Source organism: Myotis yumanensis, unplaced genomic scaffold, assembly GCF_028538775.1.
Source record: "Myotis yumanensis isolate MYYU_CA2020_CCGP unplaced genomic scaffold, mMyoYum1.0.hap1 SCAF_2, whole genome shotgun sequence".
In the NCBI taxonomy this organism is placed as follows: domain Eukaryota; kingdom Metazoa; phylum Chordata; class Mammalia; order Chiroptera; family Vespertilionidae; genus Myotis; species Myotis yumanensis.
Window position 1 is genome coordinate 108,812,659 of NW_027223753.1, and position 17,743 is coordinate 108,830,401.

Sequence of the window (17,743 nt, forward strand, 5' to 3'; positions counted from 1 at the left end):
AAAATGGAGAAACAAAAAAAAAAATCCAAAAAGGAAAGAAAAAGAGAAATCATCATTAAGGGGATTAAAAGAAATTGAGGCAAGAAAATGTCATGAAAGAATTCAGAGAAATGATTATAAGGATGCCCAAACGTCTGGATGACAAATACACACAACTCAATGAGAATTACAAGGAGCCGAATGAGAATGTCACCAACATGACAAGGAACCAAGAGGAAATGAAGAATGACATAGCTGCAATAAAGAACACAATGGAAGGATTAAAAAGTAGACTAGAAAAGGCTGAGGACAACATCAGCGAATTAGAAGAAAAGGTAGGAAAAAAACACACAAACACAGCGGCAACTGAAAAGAAAACTTGAAAAACAGGAGAGAGCCTAAGGAAGCTTTGGGACAACATAAAACAAAAAATCATCTCCACAACAGGAGAGGAAGCAGAGCAAGCAATAGAAAATCTGTTTGAAGAACTAATGACAAAAAACTTCCCTGATGTTAGCAAGAAAAAAGCCAAGCGAGTCCAAGAATAACATAGAGTCCCAAACAAGATGAACCCAAAAATACCAATATCAAGACACATCATAATTGAATTGGCAAACATCAATGACAAAGTAAGAATCTTAAAGGCTTCCAGAGAGAGACAGAAAGTTACCTACAAGGGATCTCCCATTAGAATATCAACTGATTTCTCAACAGAAACACACCAGGCCAGAAGGGAATTGAATGAAATATACAAAGTGATGGGACTGAATCCAAGAATACTATGCCCACCAAAGCTATCATTCAAAATTGGAGGTGGAATCAGAAGCTTCACAGACAAAAGAGGGCTAAGGGAGTTTATTACCATCAAGCCAGCAATGCAAGAAATGCTAAAGGGACTTATTTCTGTAAAAAGAAGAAACATAAAGGCAAGAAGGAATACAAACATAAAGCATAAAAATGGCAACAAACAAGTACTTATCAATAATAGCATTAAATGTAAATGGATTAAATGCTCCCATCAAAAGACATAGGATAGCTGAATGGATAAGCAAAATTGATCCATGTATTTTCTGTCTGCAAGAGACTCACCTCAGAATAAAGAATTAATACAGATTGATAGTGAAGGGATGGAAAAATATCTATCAAGCAAATGAAAATGAGAAAAAAGCTGGGGTTGCAATACTTATATCTGACAAAATAGACCTCAAAGTAAAGGCCATAGCAAGAAGTAAGGAGGGCCACTTCATAATACTAAAGGGATCAATTCAACAAGAGGATATAACTATGGTAAACATATATGCACCCAATACAGGAGCACCCCTATACATAAAACAACTTCTGGAAGATATCAAGAGAGAGATCAACAGCAATACATTCAGTAGGGGACTTTAATACCCGACTGACACCACTGGATAAATCCTCTAAACAAAAAATCAGCAAAGAAACAGCAATCCAAAAAGACTCACTTAGATCAGATGGACTTAATTGACATATTCAGAACATTTCACCCCAAAACTATAGAATATACATTCTTCTCAAGTGCCCACGGGACATTTTAAAAGATAGACCACATATTAGGAAACAGAAAAAGTATCTTCAAATTCAAGAATATAAAAATCACATCAAGCATCTTCACAGATCACAATAGCATAAAATTAGAAATCAAATACAATAAAAAAATAAAACACCAGAAGTCTAAATAGCATGCTATTAAACAATGACTGGGTTACCAAAGAGAGATCAATATAGAAATAAAAAGCATCCTGGAAACAAATGACAATGAAAACACAACAATCCAAAATCTAAGGAACACAAAAAAAGCAGTCCTGGGAGGGAAGTTCATAACTCTACAGGATTACCTCAAAAAAAAAAAAAAAAAAAAAAAAGATAACAAATTCTCTAATCTTGCAACTTAAAGAATTAAAAAGAGCAACAAGAAATGTGCTTTCCAACAGCGGCCTACTGATCACCACACGCTCTGTCTGGGGAACAGTTACTGTGTGTGAAGCCTCCCTCCACCAGCCAGAAGAGCCGCCACAGATGTGAACAGCACCCACCAGAGGCCCTGCTATCAACGGAGGAGCCGCTGCTACCACAACTGCCCAAGGAGCAACCACAGCCCGAGGAGCCACTGCCACCCAGGGAGCAGCCACTGCCACCCAGGGAGCAGCCACTGAATGGCTCAAAAACTAGATATGTCAGTGAGATCAAACATGGGTAGACAAAGAAACCCCCAAAGGAAAGAAAAGGAGGACTTGCCAGAAAAGCAGCTAAGTGAGACAGAGGCATGCAACATGATGGAAAAAGAATTCAGAATAAGGGTCCTAGAGTACATGCACCAGATGGAGGAAAAAATCAATACCATTCGCAAGAAGCTACAAGAAACAGATGAAAAAATCAACAACTTAAGTAAGTCCCAAGAAGAAATGAAGAGCGACATAGCTGCAATAAAAAACACCATTGAAAGTATCAACAGTAGACTAGGAGAAGCGGAGGACCGAATTAGTGAATTAGGATACAAGGAAGCAAAACACACTCAAACTGTACTGCAATTGGAGAAAAAAATTAAAAGACAGGAGGAGGGCCTAAGGGAGCTTTGGGACAACATGAAACAAAACAACATACGAATAATAGGGGTGCCAGAACAACAGAAAGATGAACATGGATTAGAAAACCTATTCGAAGAAATAATATCAGAAAACTTCCCTGAGGTGGGGAAGAAAAAAGTCACACAAGCCCTGAGAATCCCAAACAAGGTGAACCCGAAAAGACTGACACCAAGACACATCATAATTACCATGGAAAATGTTCAGGACAAAGAGAGAATCTTACAGGCTGCAAGACAGAGACAGAAAGTTACATACAAGGGATCTCCCATTAGATTATCAAACGATTTCTCAACAGAAATACATCAGGCCAGAAAAGAATGGTCGGAAATCTACAAAGTGCTGCAAAGCAAAGGACTGAATCCAAGAATACTCTATCCAGCAAGGCTATCATTCAAAATTGAAGGGGAAATAAGAAGCTTCACAGACAAAAAAAGGCTAAGGGAGTTTATCACCACCAAGCCAGCCATGCAAGAAATGCTAAAGGGACTGGTGTAAAATGAAGAAATAACAAGTTCAGAAAGAAAACAGCCACACACAAAAAAAAGAAATGGCTACAAACAAGTACCTTTCAATAATAACTTTAAATGTAAATGGACTAAATGCTCCAACCAAAAGATATCGAGTGGCTGAATGGATATAAAACATGACCGATACATCTGCTGTCTACAAGAGACCCAATTCATTAGAAGGGACTCACAAAGACTGAAAGTGAAGGGATGGAAAAATATCTTTCACGCAAATGGAAAGGAAAAGAAGGCTGGGGTAGCAATACTTATATCGGACAAAATACATCTCAAAGTGAAGGCCATAACAAAAGATAAGGAAGGCCACTTCATAATACTAAAGGGATCAATAGAACAAGAAGATATAACCCTGGTAAACATATATGCAACCAATGCAGGAGCACCCAAATTCATAAAAAAACTCCTGGGAGATATAAAGGAGAGATCAACAACAATACAATCATAATAGGGGACTTTAATACACCACTGACATCACTGGATAAGTCCGCTAGACAAACAATCAGCAAAGAAACAGCAATCCTAAATGACTCACTAGATCAGATGGACTTAATTGACATCTTCAGAACACTTCACCCCAAAGCCATGGAGTATACATTCCTCTCAGGTGCTCATGGGACATATTCAAAAATAGACCACATGTTGGGTCACAAGCAAAGTCTCCACAAATTCAAGAAGATTGAAATCACAAAAAGCTTCTTCTCAGACCACGATGGCATAATGTTAGAAATAAACTACAATAAAAACAACCCAAAATACTCAAACACTTGGAAGCTGAATAGCATGTTATTAAATATTGATTGGGTTACCAATGACATCAAAGAAGAAATTAAAAACATCCTGGACACTAATGACAATGAAAACACAACAATCCAAAACCTATGGGACACAATGAAAGCAGTCCTGAAAGGGAAGTTTATAGCTCTACAGGCCTATGTCAAAAAAACAAGAAAGAATGGTAGTAAATCATCTAACTCTACAACTCAAAGAATTAGAAAGAGAGCAACAAGAAAACCCCAGAGTGAGCAGAAGGAAGGAGATAATAAAGATTAGAGCAGAAATCAATGACATAGAGACCAAAAAAACAATACAGAAAATCAATGAAACCAAGAGCTGGTTCTTTGAAAGGATAAACAAGATTGACAAACCCCTAGCCAGGCTCACCAAGAAGCAAAGAGAGAGGTCCCAAATAAACCAAATCAGAAATGATAGAGGCGAATTAACAACAGACCCCACAGAAATACAAATGATTGTTAAACAATACTACGAACAACTCTACTCCAACAAACTAGACAACCTGGAGGAAATGGACAAATTCCTAGAAAAATACAACATTCCAAAACTCAATCAGGAAGAATCTAAAAATCTCAATAGGCCAATAACTTTGGAAGAAATTGAAGCAGTCATCAAAAAGGTCCCAGCAAACAAAAGCCCAGGACCAGATGGCTTCTCAGGGGAGTTTTACCAAACTTTCAAGGAAGAACTAAAACCTATCCTCCACAGACTACGACAAAAAATTCAAGAGGAAGGAACACTTCCAAGCTCATTCTATGAAGCCAGCATCACCCTAATACCAAAACCAGGTAAAGACAACACAAGTAAAGAGAATTACAGGACAATATCCCTCATGAACATAGATGCCAAAATCCTCAACAAAATCTTAGCAAATCAGATCCAATAGTACATCAGGAGGATCATACACCATGACCAAGTAGGATTTATCCCAGGGATGCAAGGATGGTACAACATCCGTAAATCAATAAACATAATACATCACATAAACAAATTGAAAGAAAAAAACCACATGGTCATATCAATTGATTCAGAAAAAGCATTCGACAAAATCCAACACTCATTTTTGTTAAAAACTCTCAGCAAGGTGGGAATAGAAGGATCATACCTCAACATAATAAAAGCCATATATGACAGGCCCACAGCCAACATCATACTCAATGGACAAAGACTAACACCATTTCCCCTAAGAACAGGAACAAGACAGGGATGCCCACTCTCACCACTCCTGTTCAACATAGTCCTGGAAGTATTAGCCATTGCAATTAGACAAGAAGAAGAAATAAAAGGCATCCAAATTGGAAAAGAGGAAGTAAAACTGTCTTTATTTGCAGACGACATGATATTATACATACAAAACCCTAGAGACTCCATCAAAAAACTACTAGACTTAATACATGAATTTGGCAATGTAGCAGGATACAAAATTAACCCCAAGAAATCTGAGGCATTTCTATACACCAATAGTGAACTTGCAGAAAGAGAGATTATAAAAACAATCCCATTTACCATCCCACCAAAAAAATTAATATACCTAGGAATAAACTTAACTAAAGAGGTAAAAGACCTTTACTCAGAAAACTACAGGACAATGAAAAAATAGATAGAGGAAGACATAAAGAGATGGAAGAACATACCATGTTCTTGGATTGGTAGAATCAACATCATTAAAATGTCCATACTACCCAAAGCAATCTTTAAATTCAACGTACTTCCCATTAAAATACTAATGGACCACTTCAAATATCTGACCCCGAATAGCTGCAGCGATCCTGAGAAAGAACAAAGTAGGTGGGATCTCAATGCCAGATATCAAGCTGTATTACAAAGCCAATGTCCTCAAAACTTCCTGGTACTGGCACAAGAACAGACATAGATCAGTGGAATAGAATAGAGTCCAGAAATTAGCCCGAACCAATATGCTCAATTAATATTTGACAAAGGAGGCAAAAACATACAATGGAGCCAAGATAGTCTCTTCAATAAATGGTGTTGGGAAAATTGGACAGATATATGAAAGAAAATGAAACTAGACCACCAACTTACACCATACACAAAAATAAACTCAAAATGGATAAAGGACTTAAATGTACGACAGGAAACCATAAAAATTCTAGAAGAATCGAAAGGTAACAAAATCTCAGACATATGCCAAAGCAATTTCTCCACTGATACAGCTCCTAGGGCACTTGAAACTAAAGAGAAAATGAACAAATGGGACTACATCAAAATATAAAGCTTCTGCACAGCAAAAAACCATCAACAAAACAACAAGAAAACCCGCTGAGTGGGAAAACATATTTGCCAACGTCATATCTGATAAGGGCCTAATCTCCAAAATTTATAGGGAACTCATACAACTTAACAAAAAGTAGATAAACAATCCAATCAAAAAATGGGCAAAGGATCTAAATAGACACCTTTCAAAAGAGGACATCCAGACGGCCAAGAGACATATGAAAACATGCTCAAAGTCGCTAATCATCCGAGAGATGCAAATCAAAACAACAATAAGGTACCATCTCACACCTGTCAGAATGGCTATCATCAACAAATCAACAAACGACAAGTGCTGGAGAGGATGTGGAGAAAAAGGAACACTTGTGCACTGCTGGTGGGAATGCAGACTGGTGCAGCCACTATGGAAGACAGTTTGGAGTTTCCTCAAAAAGCTGGAAATGGAACTCCCATTTGACCCTGTGATCCCACTTCTAGGAATATATCCCAAGAAAACAGAAACACCAATCAGAAAGGATATATGCACCCATATGTTCATAGCAGCACTATTCACCATAGCTAAGATCTGGAAACAGCCTAAGTGCCCATCAGTAGATGAATGGATTAGAAAACTGTGGTACATCTACATGATGGAAAACTATGCTGCTGTAAAAAAGAAGGAATTCTTATCATTTGCAACGGCATGGGTGGAACTGGAGAGCATTATGCTAAGTGAAATAAGCCAGTCAATGAAGGAAAAATACCACATGATCTCACTCATTCATGGATAATAAAGACCATTAGAAACTTTTGAACAATAATAGATACAGAGGCAGAGCTGCCTCAAACTGATTGTCAATCTGCAGTGGGAAGGCCAGAGAGGGTTGGGGGGCAGAAGGGAGGGGAGTAAGAGATCAACTGAAGGACTTGTATGCATGCATATAAGCATAACTAATGGACATAAGACACTGGGGGGTAAGGGAGGGCAGGGGATTGTCAAGGGCGGGGTGGGGGGGGGGGGGAAGGACACATATGTAATACTGTTTGTAATACTTGTTATAATATTCTTTTAAAAAAGAAAAAAAAAGTAATGTGCTTTCTTCCGGAAGGAAGAAAATAACAAAGATTAGAGCAGAAATAATTGACATAGAGACCAAAAAACAATACAAAAGATCAATGAAACCAAAAGCTGGTTCTTTAAAAGTATAAACAAGATTGATGAAATTGTAGCCAGACTTACCAAGAAGCAAAGAAAGAGGACTGAGATAAACAGAATCAGAAATGAGAGGTGAAGAAACAACTGACCCCACACACATAAAAATGATTGCAAAACATTTACTATGAACAACTCTACTCCAACAAACTGTACAACCTCGACAAAACAAACTTATTCCTAGAAAAATACAAGACTCCAAAACTCAATCAGAAAGAATAAAAAAACCAGAATAGGCTGATAACTATTGATGAAATTGAAAAAGTAATTAAAAAGCTTCCAGCAAACAAAAGCCCTGGACAAGATGGTTTCACAGGGGAGTTTTACCAAACATTCAAAGAACGAAAACCAATCCTTCTCAGACTATTCCAAAAAATTCAAGAGGAAGGCACACTTCCAAGCTGTTTCTATGAAGCCAGAATCACCCTAATGCCAAAACCAGATAAAGGCACTACAAAAAAGAATTACATGCCAATATCTATGATGAATATGGATGATAAAAATCCTCAAAAAAATTCTAGCAAACTAGATCCAGCAGTGCATTAGAAAGATCATACACCATGATGAAGTGGGATTTATTCCAGCAATGCAAGGCTGGTACAAATCCCCAAATCAATAAACATGATACATCACATAAACAAATTGAGAGACAAAAATCACATAATCATATCAATTGAAGCATAAAAGGCATTTGACAAAGTCCAACACCCTTTTCTGATAAAAACACTCTACAAGTTGGAATAGGGAGATCATACCTCAACATAATAAAAACCTTGTATGACAAACCTACAGCCAGCATCATACTTAATGGGCAAAAACTAAAACCATTTCCCATAAGAACAGGAACAAGACAGGGATGCCCGCTTTCACCACTCCTGTTCAACATAGTACTGGAAGTGCTAGCCACAGCAATTCAACAAGAAGGAATAAAAAAAAAAGTCTAAATTGGAAAAGAAGAAGTAAAAATGTCACTATTTGCAGATGACATGATACTGAACATAGAAAACCCTAAAGATTCCATAAAAAAACTAGTTGACTTCATAAATGAATTTGTCAATGTAGCAGGATACAAAATTAACGACAAGAAATGCAAGGCATTTTTATACACCAATAGTGAATTTATAGAAAGAGATATTTTAAAAAAATCCCACTTGCCATTATACCAAAAAATTAAGATACCTAAGAATAAACTTATCTAAGGAGGTAAAAGACCTTTACTCAGAAAACTACAAGACACTGAAAAAAGAGATAGATGAAGACATAAACAGATGGAAGAACATACCATGTTCATGGATTGGTAGAATCAACATCATTAAAATATCCATACTACCCAAATCAATCTATAGATTCAATGCACTCCTCATTAAAATACCAATGGCATGTTTCACAGACCTAGAACAAACTCTCCAAAAATTCATCTGGAATAAAAAAAAGACCCCAAATAGCTGTAGCAATCATGAGAAAGAACAATGTGGGAGGGATCACAATACCAGATATCAAGCTACACTACAAAGCCATTGTTCTCAAAACAGCCTGGTACTGGCACAAGAACAGACATATAGACCAGTGGAACAGAACAGAGAACCCAGAAATTGACACAAGCCATTATGATCAATTAATATTTGACAAAGGAGGCAAGACCATACAATGGAGTCAGGACAGTCTCTTCAATAAAAGGTGTTGGAAAAACTGGACATATACTTGCAAAGAAATGAAACTAAATCACCAACTTACGCCATACACAAAAATAAACTCAAAATGGATAAAGGAGTTAAATGTAAGACGAGAAACCATAAAAATCTTAGAGGAATCCACAGGGAGCGAAATCTCAGACATTTGCCAAAGAAATATCTTCACCAACACAGCTCCTAGGGCAATGGAAACTAAGGATAAAATAAACAAATGGGACTGTATCAAATAAAAAGCTTCTGCACAGCAAAAGAAACCATCAACAAAACAACAAGAAAGCCTACTGCATGGGAGAACATATTTGCCAATGTTATCTCCAATAAGAGTTTAATCTCCAACATTTACAGGGAACTCACAACTTAACAAAAGGAAGATAAAGAATCCAATCAAAAAATGCGCAATGGACCTAAATAGATACTTTTCGAAAGAAGACATAATGAACACCAAGGGACATATTAAAACATGCTCAAAGTCACTAATCATCCAAGAGATGCAAATCAAAATGACAATGAGGTACCATCTCACACCTGTCAGAATGGCTATCATCAACAAATCAACAAAGGACAAGTCTGGCGAGGATGGGGAGAAAAAGGAACTTTTCTTCACTGCTGGTGGGAATGCAGACTGGCGCAGCCACTGTGAAGAGCAGTATGGAGTTTCTTCAAAAAACTAAAAATGGAACTCCCAATTGACCCAGTGATCCCACTTCTAGGAATATATCCCAAGAAACTAGAAATACCAATCAGAAAGGATATATGCACCTCTATGTTCATAGCAGCACAATTTACCATAGCTAAGATTTGGAAACAGCCTAAGTGCCCATCAGCAGATGAGTGGATTAAAAAACTGTGGTACATCTACACAATGGAATACTATGCTGCTGTAAAAAGAAAGGATCTCCTACCATTTGCAACAGTATGATTGGAGCTGGAGAGCATTATGCTAAGTGAAATAAGCCATTCAGAGAAAGATAAATATCACATGATCTCACTCATTTGTGGATGGATTATAATGAAAAACATAAACTGATGAACAAAAACAGATCCAGAGACAGAGAAGCATTTATCTAATGCTCAAAACTCAGAGGGAAGGTAGGGGAGGGTTGGAGTTTGGGGGAGAGATCAATCAAAGAACTTGTATGCATGTATGTAAGTGTAACCAATGGACAAAGACACCAGGGGGTGAGGGCATGAGCAGGGGGGTGGGGCAATGGGGGGATAAGGACACATATGTAATACCTTAATCAATAAAGGAAAAATATGTAAAATAAAACACAAAAAACTAGATCACCTTCTTACACCATACACAAGATTAAACTCAATATGAATTAAATACTTAAATTTTGAACTCGAGTTCTTTGTCCTGCCCTATTGAGTAAACACAGCCGCAGCTAATTTGTATTGGGTTGAGGTTCCAATCCCCCCCTTCTGCAGGAATGAGGGCCTGTCCCACACCCACCTTGTTCATGTGAAATTTGTTTGCAATGTCTGCTAGGGGTATCTGGGCCTGAGTTGTAAGTGCAGGCCTGTACCTCCCACGAAACCCCAGAGCCAGCACACTCAGTGGACAGCTTCAGACTACATCAAAACACTACCCAATCACCTCCACAGTGACAGACTGAAATGGAAAACTCAGCAGGCACCAGAGCACTGCTGACGTAAGTCCTGCACTGTTGGATGGACCTCTAAAATAATCCTCCACTGTCATGAGTGGTGGAAGCCAATCCTTGCAGCAAATCAGCCTGGGGATAAAGCCCTCCCATTGATGTGCTAACAGCAATTAATGTTCAACTACAACAAGAGGGTGTACACAGCCCATATGGGGCTAGAGTACCCAGCTTGGGTTATTAGGGAGACTGTGCCACTTGACCCTATAGGACATAGCAGCTCTACTAAATACATAGAAACAAACACGAGGAGGTTGCCAAAATGAGGCAATAAAGAAACAAATGAAAGAGCAGAACAAAACTTCAAATAAAGAACCAAACAAAATGGAGGCAAGCAATCTACTAGATGCAGAGTTCAAAACACTGGTTATAAGGATACTCACTGAATGTTGTGAGAACCTCAACAGCATCAAAAAGAATGTTAGGCCAGGCCAAGGTGGCTCAGTTTGTTGGGCATTGTCCTTGGCATTGATGGATTGCCTGTTTGGTTCCTGGTCAGGGCACATGCCGGGTTGTAGGCTCAATCCCCAGTATGGGGCATGTGGGGGAAGCTAATGCTGTGTCACTCTCACATAGATATTTCTCTCTCTTTCCTTCTTCCTTCCTCTCTGTCTAAAAATAAACTTTTTAAAAAATCTTTAAAAATGAAGGATCAGTCAGAAAGGAAGGATATACTACCTGAAATAAAGAATAATTTATAGAGAAACAACAATATAGTAGATAAAGCAAGAATCAAATCGGAAATTTGAATATAAGGAAGCAAAAAAACATCTAATCAAAACAGAAAAAAAATAAAAACAATCCAAAATATGAGGATAGTGTATGGAGCCCCTGGGACAACTTCAAGCACACCAACATTCCCCTCATCATGGTACTGGGAAGAGAAGACTGAGAACAAGGAATTGATAAGTTATTTGAAAAAAATAATCACAGGAAACTTCTCTAACTTTGTGAAGGAAACAGACATACAAGTCCAGGAAACACAGAGTCCCAAACAAGATGAACCCAAAGAGGCCCATACAAAAACACAGTATCATTAAATGCCAAATTTTAAAGACAGAGAATCTTAAAAGAAGCAAGAGAAAAAAATTAGTTACCTACAAGGAAGCTCTCATAAGACTGTCAGCTGATTTCTGAAAAGTAACATTGCAGGCAATAAATTTTCAAAGTGATAAAAAGCAAGAACTTACAACTAATATGACTCTATCCAGAAAAGCTATCATTTAGTATTGAAGGACAGATATAGAGCCTCCTAGACAAGAAAAAGCGAAAAGAGTTTATCACCACAAAACTAGTATTATATGGGATGTTAAAGGCCATTCTTTAAGAAGAAGATAAAAAATATGAACAATAAAATGGCAATAAATACATATTTATCAATAATTTAATCTACAAAAAAAATGAATAAGAAGAACAGAAACAAACTCATAGATACAGATTAGTTTTTGTTGTTTGCCAGATAGAAGGGGAGTTGGGATGATGAATGAAAAAGGTGAAGGGTTTAAGAAGTACAAATTGGTTGTATAGAATAGTCATGGGGAAGTAAAGGACAGCATAGGGGATATCTCACCTAATAATAGACAAACATGCAAATTGACCGTACCTTCGCTACACCTTAAGCCACGCCCACCAGTCAATAAGAGCAACTATATGCAAATTAACCCAACCAAGATGGCGGCCAGCAGCCACAGAGCTGGAGCGAGCAGGAGGCTTGGTTGCCCCAATGATGGAGGAAGCCAAGCTTCCCAGTGGGCTCTGAGCTCCACTCAAAGCAACAAAGTTTCAATTATAGAAGATAAATAAACCCCAGATACCTGCTTCCAGCCGGCCGCGAGCAGGAGGCTTGGTTGCCCTGGTGATAAAAGAAGCCAAGCTTCCCGGTTGGCTTCTGCCTCCTCTCAAGGCAACAAACTTTCAATTATAGAAGGTAAATAAACCCCAGATACCTGCTTCCAGTCACCATGGCCATGGAGCTGGAAAGAATAAAAAAAAGGGGAAAGGCTGGGAGCTTCAGTCACCGGGGGGTTTGGGCAGCCTGAAAATGGCCCTCAGCCCCTCACCCAGGCTGGGAAGGCACCCCAGCGGGGACACCTACCCTGAAGGGGCTATGGCCAACCTGAAAACAGCCATCAGCCCCTCACCCAGGTTGGCCAGGCAGCCCAGTGGGACCCCCACCCTGATCCAGGACACCCTTCAGGGCAAACCAGCTGGCCCCCACCCATGCACCAGGCCTCTATCCTATATAGTAAAAGGATAATATGCAAACTGACCCTAACAGCAGAACAGCTGGGAATGACTGGTCACTATGACACACACTGACCACCAGGGGGCAGATGCTCAATGCAGGAGCTTCCCCCTGGTGGTCAGAGCGCTCCCACAGGGGGAGCTCTGCTCAACCACAAGCCAGCCTGATGGCTGCCAGTGCAGCGGTGGTGGCGGAAGCCTCTCCCGCCTCCTCAGCAGCACTAAGGATGTCCAACTGCAGCTTAGGTCTGCTCCCTACTGGTAAGTGGACATCCCCTGAGGGCTCCTCAGCTGCCAGAGGGATGTCTGACTGCCAGCTTGAGCCTTGATCTCCCTGCAGGTGGATCCCAGACTGCAAGAGGGCATAGGCCAGGCTGAGGGAATTTTTGTGCACCGGGCCTCTAGTACTCAATAATATTGTAATAATTATGTATGGTGTTAGATGGGTACTAGATTTAATTGGATGACCACTTAATGTGTTATGTAATGTCTAATCATTGGGGTATACACCTGAAACTAATATAATAATGTATGTTACTGAAATTTAAAAATAAACATACTTTAAAAGTAAAAAAAAAAAAATGTTACACTCAGAACCATAAAAATCCTCAAAGAAAACATAGGCAGTAAAATCTCAGGCATTTCTTGTAGCTATGTTATTTTCTAATATGTGTCCTTGGGCAAGTGAAACAAAAGAAAAAATAAACAAATGGGACTACATCAAACTAAACAATTTTTGCACAGCAAATAAACCATCAAGAAAATGAAAAGACAATTCACTGAATGGGAGAACGTATTTGCAATACATCTAACAAGGGGTTAAAATCCAAAATTTATGAAGAACATAAAAAAAGGACATACAGATCTTTAATAGACATATGCAAAGATGCTCAACATCACTAATTATCAGAGAAATGCAAATTAAAACCACAATGAGGTAACATCTCATACCTGTCAGAATGGCTATCCTCAATAAATCAGCAAGCAACAAGTGCTGGTGAGGGTATGGAGAAAAGGAAAGCCTTGGCAATATTGGTGGGAATGCTGATTGTTGCAGTCAATTGTGGAACACGGTATGGTTTCCTCAAAAAATTAAAAGCAGAACTGCCTTATGACCCAGGAATTCCACTCCTGGGAATTTATCTAAAGAAACCCAATACACTAATTCTAAAGAATACTAGCACCCCTATGTTCATTGCAGTGTTACGTACAATAGACAAGATTTGGAGGCAGCCCCGTGTTTATCAGCAGATGAGTGAATAACAAAACTGTAATTATACAATGGAATACTATTCAATCATAAAAAGAAAGAGGAGTTTAACCTTTACAGCAGCATGGATGGAACTGGAGAACATTATGCTAAGTGAAATAAGTCAATGAAAGACAAGTACCATATGGTTTCACTCATATGTGGAATTTAATGAACAAAATGAACTAACAAACAAAATAGAAATGGATTCATTAAGAGCAGGCTGACAACTGAGGAAGAGGGTATGGATGTATTGAGGGGAAAAAAGGGGAGAAAGAGAAAAAAAACTTGCCCTGGCCCTGGGCTTATAGTCCAGGATACCTACTGCAACTGGCCCCCTGCTCTGCCACTACCACCTGGACCCCAAGTGCTTTTCCAAGAGGTGACAACAGATTTGAGAAGCCAAAAACACACACTGCCAACCCCAGACAGTGTCCAGCAAAGTCTCTGTGGTTCTGGCCTACAGTGGTGACCTGGATACCTACTGCTTTCTCCTGTGGCTGCAGGAACAAGGCTATAATGTTATTGCCTGCCTGGCCCAAATCAGTAAGAATGAAGACTTTGAGGAAACCAGCAAGGTGCTAAATCTTGGGACCAAACAGGTGTTCATCAAGGATGTCAGCAAAGAGTTTGTGAAGTTCATCTGTCCTGCCATCCAGTCTAGTGCACTATAGAGGACTGCTTCCTTCTGGGCACCTCTCTGGCCAGGATCTGGATCCCCACAAACAAGTAGAGATCCACCAGTGAGAGGGAGTCAAGTATGTGTCCCAAGGTGCCATGGGAAGGGGAAATAACCAGATATGTTTTAAGCTAACCTGATACTCACTGGCCCCCCAGATTAAGGTAATCACTTGATAGAGGATGCCTGAGTTCTGCAACCAGGTCCAGAAATGCAATGATCTAATCCTATCTAATAAAAGACAAAAAGGGTAATTAACCATATGTCCGCTAGGCTTCCCATGGGCTAATCAGGGCGATATGCAAATTAACTGCCAACAAAGATGGCAGCCGGCAGCCATGCAGCTGAAACGAACATGAGGCTTGCTTGCTCCAGTGATGGAGGAAGCCAAGGTTCCCCGCCTGCCGCCGCCTGGCTCTGAACTCTGGAAGCAACAATGTTTCAATTATAGAAGCTAAACAAACCCCAGATACCTGCTTTCAGCTGGCTGCAGCCTCAGAGCTGGGAGCACCAGTGATGGCAACAATGTTTCAATTATAGAAGGTAAATAAATCCCAGAATAAAAAAAAAAAGAAAAAAAGGGGAGGCTGGGAGCTTCAGTAGCCTGCTGGCCTGAAAACGGCCCTCAGCCCCTCACCCAGACTGGCCAGGAACCCCAGTGGGGACCCCCACCCTAAAGGGGGTGTGGCCAGCCTGAAAACAGCTCCTCATCCAGGCTTGCCAGGCACCCCAGTGGGGAGCCCCACCCTGAAGGGAGTGTGACCAGCTGCAAACAGCCACTGGCCCTTCACCCAGGCTGGCCAGCACCTAAGCGGGACCCCCACCCTGATCCGGGACACCCTTCAAGGTAAACCAGCTGGCCCCCACCCATGCACCAGGCCTCTATCCTATATAGTAAAAGGGTAATATGCAAACTGACCCTAACAGCAGAAAGACTGGGAAGGACTGGTCACTATGACACACACTGACCACCAGGGGGCAGACGCTCAATGCAGGAGCTGCCCTCTGGTGGTCAGTGCACTCTCACATGGGGGAGCTCTGCTCAGCCACCAGCCAGGCTGATGGCTGCCAGTGCAGCGGTGGTGGTGGGAGCCTCTCCTGCCTCCTCAGCAGCACTAAGGATGTCTGACTGTAGCTTAGGTCTGCTCCCTGCTGGCAAGTGTACATCCCCCGAGGGCTGCTGGGCTGCTAGAGTGATGTCTGGTTGCCATTTCAGGGCCAATCCCCCGGGGAGCAGGCCTAAGCCAGCAAGTGGTCATCCCCCGAGGGGTCCCAGACTGGGAGAGGGCACAGGCCGGGCTGAGGGACACCCGCCCCCCGCCCCCGAGTGCACAAATTTTTGTGCACCAGGCCTCTAGTCTATATATATAAAAGCCTAAGCGACTGGCCAACTGGTAGTTATGATGCACACTGACCACCAGGGGGCAGACACTCAATGCAGGAGCAGAAACCATAGGAATGAAAACATGGAACAGACTGATGAATCTCAGAGGGAAAGGGGGAGGATGGGGGGCGGGAAGAGATTAACCAAAGATCTTACATGCATACTGAGGCCCCATGCACAGATTCATGCACCAGTGGGGTCTGTCGGCCTAGCCTGTGGGGATTGGGCCAAAACCAGCCCAGTGCATGGAAGTGGGGTCCCTTGGCCTGCCCTGTGGGACCCCACTGATCCAACACTGGTTCTCCAACATCCCCCAAGGGGTCCCAGATTGCAGGCCAGGGCAAGGGACCCCACTGTTGCACAAATCCGTGCACTGGGCCTCTAGTAGACTATATAAAGCAACATGGAATCCCCATCCCAGTCACCTTTAAGGACTCATGGAGCATGGAAAAGACCTCATGTACAAGCTAGAATCCTGGGAGAACGTATTTGCAATACATCTAATAAAGCCGCAACACAAAGACCCAGGACCTTGCCGAAGGTCCAAACAGACTTGACATTCTTGAAATTGAGTTCAAGAAAGAGGTCCTTGAGAAGGTGACCAACATTAAGGATGGCACCACCCATGGCATGTCCTTGGAGCTCTTTATTTACTTGAATGAAGTTGCAGGAAAGCATGGCCTGGGCTGCAGTGACATCAAGAAAACCACTTCATCAGGATGAAGTCCAGATGTATTTACAAGATCCCATCTGAGGTAGTCCTTTATCATACTCATTTAAACACTGAGACCTTCACATTGGATTAGGAAGTATGCAAAATAAAACACAGCCTTGGCTTGAAATTCACCCAGCATACCAGGTTCTGGCACAGTTCTGAGTATGAATTTATCTGCCACTGAATCACTAAGTGACAGGATTATGTGGAAAGGAAAGTTCTGGTATCTCCCTTCAAGGGCCAGATGTACATCCTGGGCAGGGAGTTCCTACTATCCCTCTACAAAGAGCAGCCGGTGAGCATGAACATTCAGGATAATTACTAGCCAGTGGATGCCCTTGGTTTTATCAACATCAACTCCTTAAGGCTGAGCCCCCTCACTTTGCCCATCTTCCAAGTACAGGTGCTAATTGCTATGATAATTTATAGTTTTGACTTGTTCTCTAAGTGCAGGGTTGGCAGCATAGTGGGGGTACCAGGCCCCAACTTTCTTCCCTGGAACCCTATACTAGTAGCCTACAAAAGTGGTCCATGAAAAGAAGGGTGGGGGTGGTTCAATTCCTGGTCAGGGCACTTGACTGGTTTGTGGCTCAATCCCCAGGTGGGGGTGTGCAGGAGGGAGTTTATCAATGATTTTCTCTCATCATTGATATTTCTCTCTCTCCCTCTTCCTTACTCTCTGAAATCAGTTAAAAATATATTTTTTGAATTATAATATATACCAAGTAGAGAATAGAAATCTCTTTCTAAGTAATTATTCTCAAAAAAGCTATTTATATTTATTCA

At 40.8% G+C, this 17,743-nt stretch overlaps 1 pseudogene; it reads left to right on the forward strand.

Moving 5' to 3' along the window:
* Positions 1-122: 122 nt before the first annotated feature.
* Positions 123-17,492, forward strand: LOC139002537 (argininosuccinate synthase pseudogene; annotated as a pseudogene).
* Positions 17,493-17,743: the final 251 nt, after the last annotated feature.